Here is a 13,077-nt window from a genome sequence, read left to right as displayed (position 1 = left end):
GAGCTGGGAACAGCACGTCCAAAGCTTCCCCTCAGCAGCAGAGCAGGGGGCTGCCGGGAGCCGGGCCAGCGACACAAACCCAGGAGGGCAGCCTTGGATCCGGGTCCGGAGTCACCCGGGGGTCCCCACGGCTTGTGAGCATGAGGAAAAGGAAGCTGGGGGGGAGAAAACAGCCAATCTCAGAAGATTTGGCTTCGGCTGAAGCCAGCCTCGCAAGGTCAACACTCTGGCAGGGGCTGGGAAACTTCTGAGATGACGTCTGCTATTTTAATTTTAAAACATTGCTGGAAGGGCTCGAATGGCTAGTGCACCAGCGTGCCCAGCAGAAGAGGGAGTTAGCCTGCTGCACCCCAAATCAGTCCTAAACCAGACCCTCGCTCCCCAGACCTTGGCACAGCAGCCCGGGACCTTGCTGCCGGTGGAAATGCCAGTTTTTGTGCAAAGGTCACGCTCGACGTTCCCCAAGGGGTTTCAGTCCTCTCTGGCTGGGTAAACCAGCATGGTAAAGAGGAGCATGACCTGCTCGTGCTCACCTGGGTCTGGCAACAGGGAGAGTCACACAGCAGGAGATGACCGTCCGGAAAAGATGAAGCTATGTTCAAAACACACAACTGCAAACCCAAATTACCACTTCCGAAAGAACTCAAAACACCCCCAAAATCACACCAGGATGACATAACGTACTGTCTCCCCCTAAACCTCTGGGTTCTGCTGCAGCCCTCCCCTTGGAGGGGGCACCAGCAGCAGCCCCACAGCGCATACCCACACCACCGAGAGACAACGAGCTTTACACGGCTGTGCTTCAGGGTGTACGTAGCAGACTTTTTTATCATTTTATGTAATTTTGTCCAATTCATTTCACTACAAAGGGAGAAGAGCTAGAAAGATATACTTAAGCTGCAGAAGCAGGAGTGGTTAAGAAAAGAAAAGATCAAAGGTCCGTCATTTCAAATTAATTATTTCAAACCTGAGCTATTAACATAAATTAAAAATTCAAACCACATACAGGGCTACACTTCTTTCCAAGTAATTTTCAAGAACCTCTACTGCTGCAAGATAAGTTAATCACACATTCCATTAATTTGCAGCATGCACAGTGGAGGTTAACCTCCACTTAATTAGAACTAATTTTAATTTTTCTGGAACGGGGCAAGCACACTTTATAAGAAATCCCCCTGACGTTACACCCCAAAGGGAGGGAACAGTAGCTTTTATGCTGCCTCTCCCTCCACACATCATCTCCCTCCTGCCCCTCTCGCAGCCCCAGCTGGAAGAGCAGAGGCGTTTCACAGGGGACCGCGGCCGCCGAGGAAGTGGTGGCAACAGAGAGAAGAAAGCAGATGACTTCACTTCCACAGCGTTCCTGCTGAGGGGAAGGACAGACAGACGGACACCAAACGCACACCAGAGCTGTCGGAGAAAGGGTCACAGAGAGCTGATGGACCAGACGGACGTTGCACCCCCGTTTGCCTGCAAAGCAATGCAGGAAAACCAGTGCCGGAGCGCGCTGGAGCTGTGCCACACGTGCAAGATGTAACAGAGAGAGGAGGTGAAGTGGGAAGGACTGGCCTTCCCGAGCAGGAGTGGGGTGAAGCCTTGCTGCCCTCTCCCCTCCCACCCAGTGAGGCTTCGAGCCAAACCTGCATCCGCCGGAGCTCCCGCGGCTCTGAGGGTGGCCGGGTCCGGTCACAGCACGACTCCTGGGCTATTTACACACACGTCCTTCCAGACCCGCCGTTCACCCTTCCAGCAGCTCGGTGACAGCAGAGCAGAGGGCTGCCCGGCCCCTGTTAAATCCCTGCCTGGTCCTCACCCACCAAACCGGCCCAGGCTGGGAGCCAAGGACCGCGTCGGAGCCTGGGAAGGCCCCCGGCACCTTTGGGTGCCATGGGCTTTGCCACCAGGCGTTCTCGAGGCCTCCCCGGCGTCCTGCCGTCAGCTCTGCCTCTTCCCCAGCCTGGCCCAGCTTCCAAAACAGCTTCGTGCACGCTTTGGTTTAACTTATGCAAAAAAAAAAAAAAAAAAAACCAAAACCCATGCTGCAGGGTGGCCTCCAGCTCAATTAACCCAAATTGATGCAAACCATAATTCAAAGTGAGTTAAAGACATCCACCCTAAAATTTTTTTACATTTGCCTAAACCAGTTTAAAGACTTAAATCCCCATCTTGTCCAGAGCTCCTCCGCGAGCGGAAGGTTTTGCTGCAGGGTCACAGGGGGGGTGGAACTCCACCACCCTGGAGCAATGCCACCCCTGGAGCCCCCAGCCCCGCACTGGGAGCTGCAGGGCACCCTGCCTGCCTTCCCTAGGGATCAACACCAGCCCCGCTGTGCCTGCCTGAGGTCATGCCCCAGTGCCCAGCTCAGCCTGGGCTCCCAGTGCCTGCACCCAGCCGAGAGCAAGGACCAGCTCTTGGCAACGCAGGGACCCTTCCCTGGTGAGAGCTGTGTTAAATACGGGTGGGACAGCTTGGCCACCATGCGGTGCCAACCTGGGGACAATGCCCTGCACACCCAAGACAGAAGCACTACTCATTTTGCCTTCTCATTACCTTTAAGCTGAACTCCTCATCCCATCCCCACCAGCACGGCTAACACCACCTCCTGCCACCGCCAGGCCAAGTAAACTAGTGACTTCATCGCATCTTCCTTCACCTAAATTGTCTCGGGAGACCCCGCTGCTGCTTTCCAGCGGGCGCAGCATCCTCCGAGCGCAGCTGCGCGGCCCCCGCTTCCTTCCTCTCCCCAGACCTCTGCTTCACATCCACTGCTCCAAGCCCAGCATGCTTTTAACCTCAACCTCTCCTCCACTGATACTGGTTCCACAGCAATGCCCCAGTGCTCCAGGCCAAGGAAAACCAGTGGTATCTCTCCCTGGGGTCCCCCTCCCTGGTGCTTCCACACACAGCAAGAGGCTTCCAGGGGTTCTTCAGGGTTGGTGGGGCTGATCAAGATGGGAGCTGAGCCACCCTGGGGAGAACTGGCAGGGCAAGAACCATCACCGGGGCAGGCTCAGGCCCAGGGATGGGCAGCAGCATCATCAACACTCTGCTCCAGGATGAGAAATTTCCCAAAGCACCAGGCATATTTGCACTCAAGCCCCCTTGTCCGCAGCACTCAGCAAACATGGGATGGCATCAGCACACCGGGGTGGCAAAGCACAGTCACCCAGGGAGGGAAAACACCTGCAACATCTGCAAAAACCCTGGAATATTTTGGAAAGAGATACTCTGAATCTTTCCATTATATTTTTCTGCGAAACACAGGAAAAAGATACGTGAAATAATTTTATTTCAAGCTTTTTGAAGGACCAGATTGCCCAACCTGCTCCAGAAGAAGTTTCTAGGCAGAGAAACACTCCCCAGCACCATCTCCAGCAAGCAGGCTGGTTCCTGAGGCTTCCTCTGACCCCGGCCAGGGCCCAGCAAGGACAATTAAAGCAAATATATTTTGAACAAAATTAGCCCTTTGCTTTCAGGCTCATCTGGTAGCTTTTACCAGGCCCTGCTTTCCCAGCCCAGAGCTAACCCATCAATAAAAGCATCACCACCGATTTTGAGGGGCTTTGGCTCAGCGCGTGAATTTTAACATACATCTGCCCCCTCATGCAGGCCAACACTGCAGGCCAGAACTGTTCTTCAGACAGAGCTTTTATCCTCAAAACACCCCCCAGAATTTCAGCCAGGCTGCTCCCCCTGCTTTCCCAGCCCAGAGCTAACCCATCAATAAAAGCATCACCACCGATTTTGAGGGGCTTTGGCTCAGCGCGTGAATTTTAACATACATCTGCCCCCTCATGCAGGCCAACACTGCAGGCCAGAACTGTTCTTCAGACAGAGCTTTTATCCTCAAAACACCCCCCAGAATTTCAGCCAGGCTGCTCCCTCAGCCGGCACGTTTCCCTCTCGAGAAGATGCGATGCCACATCTGGTCAGTGTTTAGGGTCACGCTGCTGCAGGGGGTGGGGAGCCGTACGTGGGGGGATGTGGGGTGGACACATCCTGGGGACCCACGGAACAGGATGCTCTGCAGGAACAGCCAGGTGATGGACACGGGACGCCCCCGCTCCCGGGATGCTCCAGAAGAGCCAAAGGGGGACAGCTTCAATCAACCCAACACAAGGCAGCCCCCAGACCACAGTATCATGTACAGTGTTTGTAGCCTTTTCACTTTTTTTTTAATAATTTTTAGGTTTTATCAGCTTTAACAGCTCTATTTTCCCCTTAATTGGTGCAATTGTTTTTAACCCTGCTCTGGGAGCCACGTTGCTATGGTTACCCTGCACAAGCCTCAGCCAGCGAGGTGTATTTTTAGAATTGCCAAAATCCACATCTCTAACAGAGCTTTTCTGTACAGAGCTCTCCTTGTTCCATGACACGGGAATTAAGGGCATTCAATGGAATTAAAACGTGGGAAATTCAAAACCGATTAAAGGAGAGGCCCATGGTGCAGCCAGAGCCCAGCTTGAGCCCCCACGGTCCAGGAGGGACCAGGGGGACATGGCTTCCCCTAATCTCCTGGCAGCAGGTCTAGGGCACAGTGGAGGCTACAGCCTCACCAGGACCACAGGACATGGTGGGACAGTAGGATGACAAGTGCTGCGAAGGATGGACGTGGGCTCTGTGGGACAGCGAGGAGGAGGAGATGGTTGGAGTGCATGGGGCAGTGCCTTAGGACAGCCAATGAGCCAGAAGAGAGCTTAAGTCTCAGGGGGACAGATCAACATGGGCAGCATCACGGTGAATGTCCAGCACAGACAGGACAAAGTAGATGAGACCTTCAGACAACTGAAGGAAGCCTCATGTTTGCAGATCCTGGTCTTCACAGGGGACTTGAGCAACCCCAGTACCTGCTGAAGGAACACCACAGCAGGGCTCAGGCAAGCCAGGTGGTTTCTGGGGAGCACTGATGACAGTTTCCTGACCCAGGAGAGCAAGGGGCCAATGTGAGGAGACACTCCACTGGGCCTAGTACTTACAAATGAGGAAGAACTATACAGGGGTGTGAAGGTCACAAGAAGCCTTGGCTGCAGTGGCCATGAGACAGTGGAGTTCAGGATCCCAGGAGGGGTGAGCAGGACAACTAGCCTGCAGACCACAGCCTTGGGCTCCAGGAGAGCAGACACTGGCCTGTTCAGGGACCTGCTTGGAGGAATCCCATGGGACAGAGTCCTGGGGAGAACAGCAGCCCAGGATACCTGGTCGATTGTCATGGATCATGTCCTTCAAGCTCAACAACGATCCATCTCCACTTCCTGGAAACTAAGCAGCAGTGGCAGGGGGCCTGGACAGATGAGCAAGGAGCTCTCCACTGATCTCAGAGGTTAAAAAGAAGTACACAAAAGGTGGGAGCAAGAGCAGGTGACCCAGGAGGAATATCAAGACATTGAGTCTGTCCCAGAGCATTCTTCTACCATTCAGAAGAATCTTGACAGGCTGGAGAAATGGGCCAACAGGAATCTCAAAGTTCATCAAGGAGAAACACCGAGTCCTTCAGCTGCTCCTTTCCTGCACCCACACCAGTGCTGCTGAGCCCAGGGACTAGACAACCAGAACCATCACCTTACAACACAGTATGCGGCTTTTTGTCTGTTTAGTGACTCAAATTGATTCACCACAGAAGAACCATAGCAAAGGTACGGAAAGGAGCAGGAGGGCAACCACCAATGGCAGCTCAGAAATGCCAGCCTCAGTCTGTTTGTCTTTCACAACACAGACAAGCAGAAGCAGAGGAGCAGATCCATGGAGCAGTCACATCTCCAAAGCTGGATTTGCAACTTATAGCCACGGCATCAGTACACAAACTTATATTTGAGTATTTCTTCACACTGCTCTTATTTAGCAAACAGTCCATTAGATCGTCACCTTCCACGTCCCACACAGGTGGTGGTGGGACAGCAGCAGACCCAGGAAGACCCTGGCGTACTCTGGACAAATGACACTTCATCATTTATGACCAAATTCGAAGATGCCGAGATGGCAACCCGCAAACTGCCTCAGTTCCAACACACCTGGCACCTCTCCAAAGAAGAGATGCTACCCAGCATCAGTTCCCTCAATTTCAGAGGAAAAAAAATACATCTGAACCGAGCCAGAAGGAAATACTAGGAAGGAAATGAAAAGTATAGCAAGAATTAACAATATTTTAGCTGAAGTCAGCAAGTGGATTAAGGGGAGGGAAAGCTGGGGGCTCCGGCATGAACACGTCCTTTTGCAGAAAGACTCTCACAGGAAAGGACAACTTCACCACAAGCTGCTGAGCTGCATACACTCAAAGAGCTTGACCCAGGCTCCAGTGAGGACCTGTCAAGGAGAAGGGGGAGCACAGCGAAATGGGGGCCACAATGCCAGCAAGAACAGTTCCCCACCCTGACTCCGTGGTGCTGCAGCTCTGCTGTCCCTCCAGCCTGCTCCAGGGGAGCTGCCAAGCAGCTGGAGAACCATCACTCACCTCCAGCACGTGTGGGATGGTCAAGGTCAGCCTGAATTTTAATCAGAAGCAACACCCTGACTCAGGGGTTGGATGGGTCTACCAAGAGAGACTGAGGGCACGGCAGGTCCCACGCTCTTGCGGCCCACCCCACGCTCCCCTGAGCAAGGCACACAAGAAGGTGCCTGCTGCTGCCCGTCATCACAGCTCTTCTCTTGCCACACAGCAGCTGGGTATGCTATGGCACGTGCACAACCCTCTCCTGCACGGCACAGCCAGCCCCATCACACCCTCAAGGAGAAGCAGGGCCCGCTGACCATCGTTTCTCCTGAGCCAAGTCACCACCACGGTGCGAGGTGCGCAGTGGCTCTCAGCACCCCATCCTCTGGAGCAGCACCCAGCCCTGCTCATCCACCCTCACTGCCACAAGTTGCCTCTTCAGAGAACACAACACTGACATCAGAAAAAAAACAAAAAAAAACCAAAAAAACCCCCACAAAAACCACTAAGAAAAGATAGTAGAGGTGTAAATATCTAGGAGGACATTTTCATTTTGGAGAGCAGGTGTATTTGACAGCCCCTGGGGTCTTGCTAATTTACATAGACTAGAAGAAAGGAAGAGTTCAGAGAGACACCTACCATGCTGCATGTCAAATGGGATCATAAAAACGAAGACAGCAGCAGAGTCCAAAGACGTTCCTGCTGTTAATGCTTCTCTGAACACCCCTAAGGACAGCTCTTTACAGAGGAGCCGTGCTACGGACCATGATGGTTCCTGGCTGAGGCTGGGTTCTGCCAGCATCACTCCAGGGGCACCGTGCAGCTGGAAAGATGCCTTCCCAAAGTAGCCTGCCCAATTCATTTCAGAGTCGGAGAAGTCTGCCAGCAGCTATACTCATGCTGTCCCATCTCTTTCACAAGGACATGAGTAATTATTGAGCACTCTAGCTACTAGAACTGATTAGAGCAAAACAAACTAATTTTGCTACAAGGCAATGGTCTGACCTCGTTAACGATGTGAGTAGCTCACTAACAATATTTTTCTCTTACACAGTGATGTCTTTCATTAGATCTCAAGCTGTTTCATAAAGGAGCTCAGGACATTCCTACAAACCCATTTTGCATAGGAGGAAACCCAAGCCAGCACCCGCACATCCAGGGCACTGTTCCCTGGAAGCAATCTGCATCCGATGCTGTGAGCAAGCGTGGAGAAACACCACCAAGCATGGAGAAACACCACCAGCCCAGCCAGAACCAACAGCCCAAGGTGCCGGCGCACTGAGCAGCCTTGGGCCTCTTCAAAGCAGGCACCAGGACAAGCAGGTACGCCCCAACCAAGGCAGATCCCTGCCAGACCTGCACAGCAGGTTTCCTCCTCCTTAATGACAAACCAAAGTCTCATCTCTTCTTTTTAATGAAGAGAACAACTCTGGACATCCAGACTTACTGTAAAGCCTCACAGCAGCTGGAGATTTTGCCATCCTGTGACGTTTCACGGCGTGGTTATTAACCCCAAGAAACATTCTGCTGAAATGACCAGGAGCTCGCTGGAGCTCTCACACACCTCCCATCTTGAGGTAGGCATCAGCCACAAAATAAGCCTACAGCTGCCCTCAAGTCAGCCCCCTCCTACATGAGGGACCAGCACACTGGCAAGGATCCTTCCTAATTACTTCCTCCCCAGATTATGTTTTTTTCCCCTTTGCCAGGATTAGCGTTTTTGACAAGGTCATCTCACCTCCACAACAGCGTAACGTGCAGACACCCCGAGGAGTCCCAAAGAGGGGGGGGCCCGTCTTCGCTCCGCACGTACCAGCTTCAGAGCTGGGGAATGAGCCACCCCAGCAAGGGCGTCTCTTCTCACACCTGGGAAGGAGAAGACACAGCCTGTCAGGTGTTGAGGATGAAGCAGAGGGAAGATCCCGCCCCTGAATGAGACTGGGACATGGATCCTGCTGCTCAGCAGGGAGCGGTGCTGGGACCCAGCAGGCAGATTGGGAAGCAGGCTGTGGCACAGGGGGGGTTAAACACTCCTCGCTCAGCATCACCTGCAGCCAGAGCCTGATTTAATCCACCCAGCACCTCCCAGTTATCTGCTCATGGGGATGTGCACCACCACCGATGGCACAGCCACAACACAGCTCCCACTTCAAGGCCAGGCCAAGGTTTTCCTGTGTGCTTGCAACAGCAGGGACAAAAAGACCTCAAGATACTGCTGCCATGAAACACACACACACACTTCTCCCACCCTTCCCTCTGCCCCGCAGGCAAAAGCCTCCCAGAATTTCCTAATCACTAATTAACAAGGTCCTACAGCTCCGCTCTCGGGGACCCGGGAAAAACTGTACTCTCCATCTCACAGATGAGGAAAAACCTGCACAAAAGCAGGAGATGAAAGGCTACAGGCATGTCTGGAGTTCAGTCACTCCAGGCCACCTGCACCGCAGGGCTGCATCCGATGTGAAGTTATGGGGATTTTTTGTGTGCATGCACCTTACAGTCAAGCCCAGGCTGGATGGGGCTTTGAGCAACCTGCTCTGGTGGGAGGTGTCCCTGCCCAGGGCAGGGGATTGGAACTTGATGATCTTTAAGGTCCCTTCCAACTCTAACCATTCTACAGCCCCCAACCAAGTCTGACACACAGGCTAACAAGCAGTACTCGGCTTGTGACCCCAAAAATGCACTTAAAGATATTAGTCCAATTTCCCCTCTATACTCTAATGTCAGAAAGAGATGATTTTGCAGCAAAATAGCAGAAAAAAAGGAGGTCCAATCTAAGAAGCTCGAGCACAGTGTACTGGTTTTGGCTGGAACAGAGTTAAAGTCCGCTGTTTGGTTTACTTTACCAAAAAAAAAAAAAAAAAACCAAAACCCATGCTGCAGGGTGGCCTCCAGCTCAATTAACCCAAATTGATGCAAACCATAATTCAAAGTGAGTTAAAGACATCCACCCTAAAATTTTTTTACATTTGCCTAAACCAGTTTAAAGACTTAAATCCCCATCTTGTCCAGAGCTCCTCCGCGAGCGGAAGGTTTTGCTGCAGGGTCACAGGGGGGGTGGAACTCCACCACCCTGGAGCAATGCCACCCCTGGAGCCCCCAGCCCCGCACTGGGAGCTGCAGGGCACCCTGCCTGCCTTCCCTAGGGACCAACGCCAGCCCCGCTGTGCCTGCCTGAGGTCATGCCCCAGTGCCCAGCTCAGCCTGGGCTCCCAGTGCCTGCACCCAGCCGAGAGCAAGGACCAGCTCTTGGCAACGCAGGGACCCTTCCCTGGTGAGAGCTGTGTTAAATACGGGTGGGACAGCTTGGCCACCATGCGGTGCCAACCTGGGGACAATGCCCTGCACACCCAAGACAGAAGCACTACTCATTTTGCCTTCTCACTACCTTTAAGCTGAACTCCTCATCCCATCCCCACCAGCACGGCTAACACCACCTCCTGCCACCGCCAGGCCAAGTAAACTAGTGACTTCATCGCGTCTTCCTTCACCTAAATTGTCTCGGGAGACCCCGCTGCTGCTTTCCAGCGGGCGCAGCATCCTCCGAGCGCAGCTGCGCGGCCCCCGCTTCCTTCCTCTCCCCAGACCTCTGCTTCGCATCCACTGCTCCAAGCCCAGCATGCTTTTAACCTCAACCTCTCCTCCACTGATACTGGTTCCACAGCAATGCCCCAGTGCTCCAGGCCAAGGAAAACCAGTGGTATCTCTCCCTGGGGTCCCCCTCCCTGGTGCTTCCACACACAGCAAGAGGCTTCCAGGGGTTCTTCAGGGTTGGTGGGGCTGATCAAGATGGGAGCTGAGCCACCCTGGGGAGAACTGGCAGGGCAAGAACCATCACCGGGGCAGGCTCAGGCCCAGGGATGGGCAGCAGCATCATCAACACTCTGCTCCAGGATGAGAAATTTCCCAAAGCACCAGGCATATTTGCACTCAAGCCCCCTTGTCCGCAGCACTCAGCAAACATGGGATGGCATCAGCACACCGGGGTGGCAAAGCACAGTCACCCAGGGAGGGAAAACACCTGCAACATCTGCAAAAACCCTGGAATATTTTGGAAAGAGATACTCTGAATCTTTCCGTTATATTTTTCTGCGAAGCACAGGAAAAAAGATACTTGAAATTATTTTATTTCAAGCTTTTTGAAGGACCAGATTGCCCAACCTGCTCCAGAAGAAGTTTCTAGGCAGAGAAACACTCCCCAGCACCATCTCCAGCAAGCAGGCTGGTTCCTGAGGCTTCCTCTGACCCCGGCCAGGGCCCAGCAAGGACAATTAAAGCAAATATATTTTGAACAAAATTAGCCCTTTGCTTTCAGGCTCATCTGGTAGCTTTTACCAGGCCCTGCTTTCCCAGCCCAGAGCTAACCCATCAATAAAAGCATCACCACCGATTTCGAGGGGCTTTGGCTCAGTGTGTGAATTTTAACGTACATCTGCCCCCTCGTGCAGGCCAACACTGCAGGCCAGAACTGTTCTTCAGACAGAGCTTTTATCCTCAAAACACCCCCCCAAATCTCAGCCAGGCTGCTCCCTCAGCCGGCACGTTTCCCTCTCGAGAAGATGCGATGCCACATCTGGTCAGTGTTTAGGGTCACGCTGCTGCAGGGGGTGGGGAGCCGTACGTGGGGGGATGTGGGGTGGACACATCCTGGGGACCCACGGAACAGGATGCTCTGCAGGAACAGCCAGGTGATGGACACGGGACGTCCCCGCTCCCGGGATGCTCCATAAGAGCCAAAGGGGAACAGCTTCAATCAACCCAGCACAAGGCAGCCCCCAGACCACAGTATCACACACAGCATTTGTAGCCTTTTCACTTTTTTTTAATAATTTTTAGGTTTTATCAGTTTTAACAGCTCTATTTTCCCCTTAATTGGTGCAATTGTTTTTAACCCTGCTCTGGGAGCCACGTTGCTATGGTTACCCCGCACAAGCCTCAGCCAGCGAGGTGTATTTTTAGAATTGCCAAAATCCACATCTCTAAAAGAGCTTTTCTGTACAGAGCTCTCCTTGTTCCATGACACGGGAATTAAGGGCATTCAATGGAATTAAAACGTGGGAAATTCAAAACCGATTAAAGGAGAGGCCCATGGTGCACCCAGAGCCCAGCTTGAGCCCCCACGGTCCAGGAGGGACCAGGGGGACATGGCTTCCCCTAATCTCCTGGCAGCAGGTCTAGGGCACAGTGGAGGCTACAGCCTCACCAGGACCACAGGACATGGTGGGACAGTAGGATGACAAGTGCTGCGAAGGATGGACGTGGGCTCTGTGGGACAGCGAGGAGGAGGAGATGGTTGGAGTGCATGGGGCAGTGCCTTAGGACAGCCAATGAGCCAGAAGAGAGCTTAAGTCTCAGGGGGACAGATCAACATGGGCAGCATCACGGTGAATGTCCAGCACAGACAGGACAAAGTAGATGAGACCTTCAGACAATTGAAGAAAGCCTCATGTTTGCAGATCCTGGTCTTCACAGGGGACTTGAGCAACCCCAGTACCTGCTGAAGGAACACCACAGCAGGGCTCAGGCAAGCCAGGTGGTTTCTGGGGAGCACTGATGACAGTTTCCTGACCCAGGAGAGCAAGGGGCCAATGCGAGGAGACACTCCACTGGGCCTAGTACTTACAAATGAGGAAGAACTAGTCAGGGGTGTGAAGGTCACAAGAAGCCTTGGCTACAGTGGCCATGAGACAGTGGAGTTCAGGATCCCAGGAGGGGTGAGCAGGACAACTAGCCTGCAGACCACAGCCCTGGGCTCCAGGAGAGCAGACACTGGCCTGTTCAGGGACCTGCTTGGAGGAATCCCATGGGACAGAGTCCTGGGGAGAACAGCAGCCCAGGATACCTGGTCGATTGTCATGGATCATGTCCTTCAAGCTCAACAACGATCCATCTCCACTTCCTGGAAACTAAGCAGCAGTGGCAGGGGGCCTGGACAGATGAGCAAGGAGCTCTCCACTGATCTCAGAGGTTAAAAAGAAGTACACAAAAGGTGGGAGCAAGAGCAGGTGACCCAGGAGGAATATCAAGACACTGAGTCTGTCCCACAGCATTCTTCTACCATTCAGAAGAATCTTGACAGGCTGGAGAAATGGGCCAACAGGAATCTCAAAGTTCATCAAGGAGAAACACCGAGTCCTTCAGCTGCTCCTTTCCTGCATCCACACCAGTGCTGCTGAGCCCAGGGACTAGACGACCAGAACCATCACCTTACAACACAGTATGCGGCTTTTTGTCTGTTTAGTGTCTCAAATTGATTCACCACAGAAGAACCATAGCAAAGGTACGGAAAGGAGCAGGAGGGCAACCACCAATGGCAGCTCAGAAATGCCAGCCTCAGTCTGTTTGTCTTTCACAACACAGACAAGCAGAAGCAGAGGAGCAGATCCATGGAGCAGTCACATCTCCAAAGCTGGATTTGCAACTTATAGCCACGGCATCAGTACACAAACTTATATTTGAGTATTTCTTCACACTGCTCTTATTTAGCAAACAGTCCATTAGATCGTCACCTTCCACGTCCCACACAGGTGGTGGTGGGACAGCAGCAGACCCAGGAAGACCCTGGCGTACTCTGGACAAATGACACTTCATCATTTATGACCAAATTCGAAGATGCCGAGATGGCAACCCGCAAACTGCCTCAGTTCCAA

The 13,077-nt window shown here is 53.0% G+C and overlaps 1 protein-coding gene across 1 annotated transcript in view; it reads right to left on the bottom strand.

Annotated features, from left to right (window-relative positions):
- LOC106897888 (ankyrin repeat and fibronectin type-III domain-containing protein 1-like) overlaps nt 1-8,292 on the bottom strand; it is a 269,176-nt gene extending 260,884 nt beyond the window's left edge. The window contains exon 1 of the mRNA XM_014958854.1: nt 8,166-8,292. The gene's annotated coding sequence lies outside the window, so the exon portion shown is untranslated. The remainder of the gene's footprint in view (nt 1-8,165) is intronic.
- Between the last annotated feature and the right edge of the window lie 4,785 nt (nt 8,293-13,077).

The sequence above is a fragment of the Calidris pugnax genome, unplaced genomic scaffold, assembly GCF_001431845.1.
Source record: "Calidris pugnax isolate Ruff unplaced genomic scaffold, ASM143184v1 scaffold244, whole genome shotgun sequence".
NCBI lineage: Eukaryota > Metazoa > Chordata > Aves > Charadriiformes > Scolopacidae > Calidris > Calidris pugnax.
Note: the sequence above shows the minus strand (reverse complement) of the source record. Positions and strands in the feature narration are given on the sequence as shown.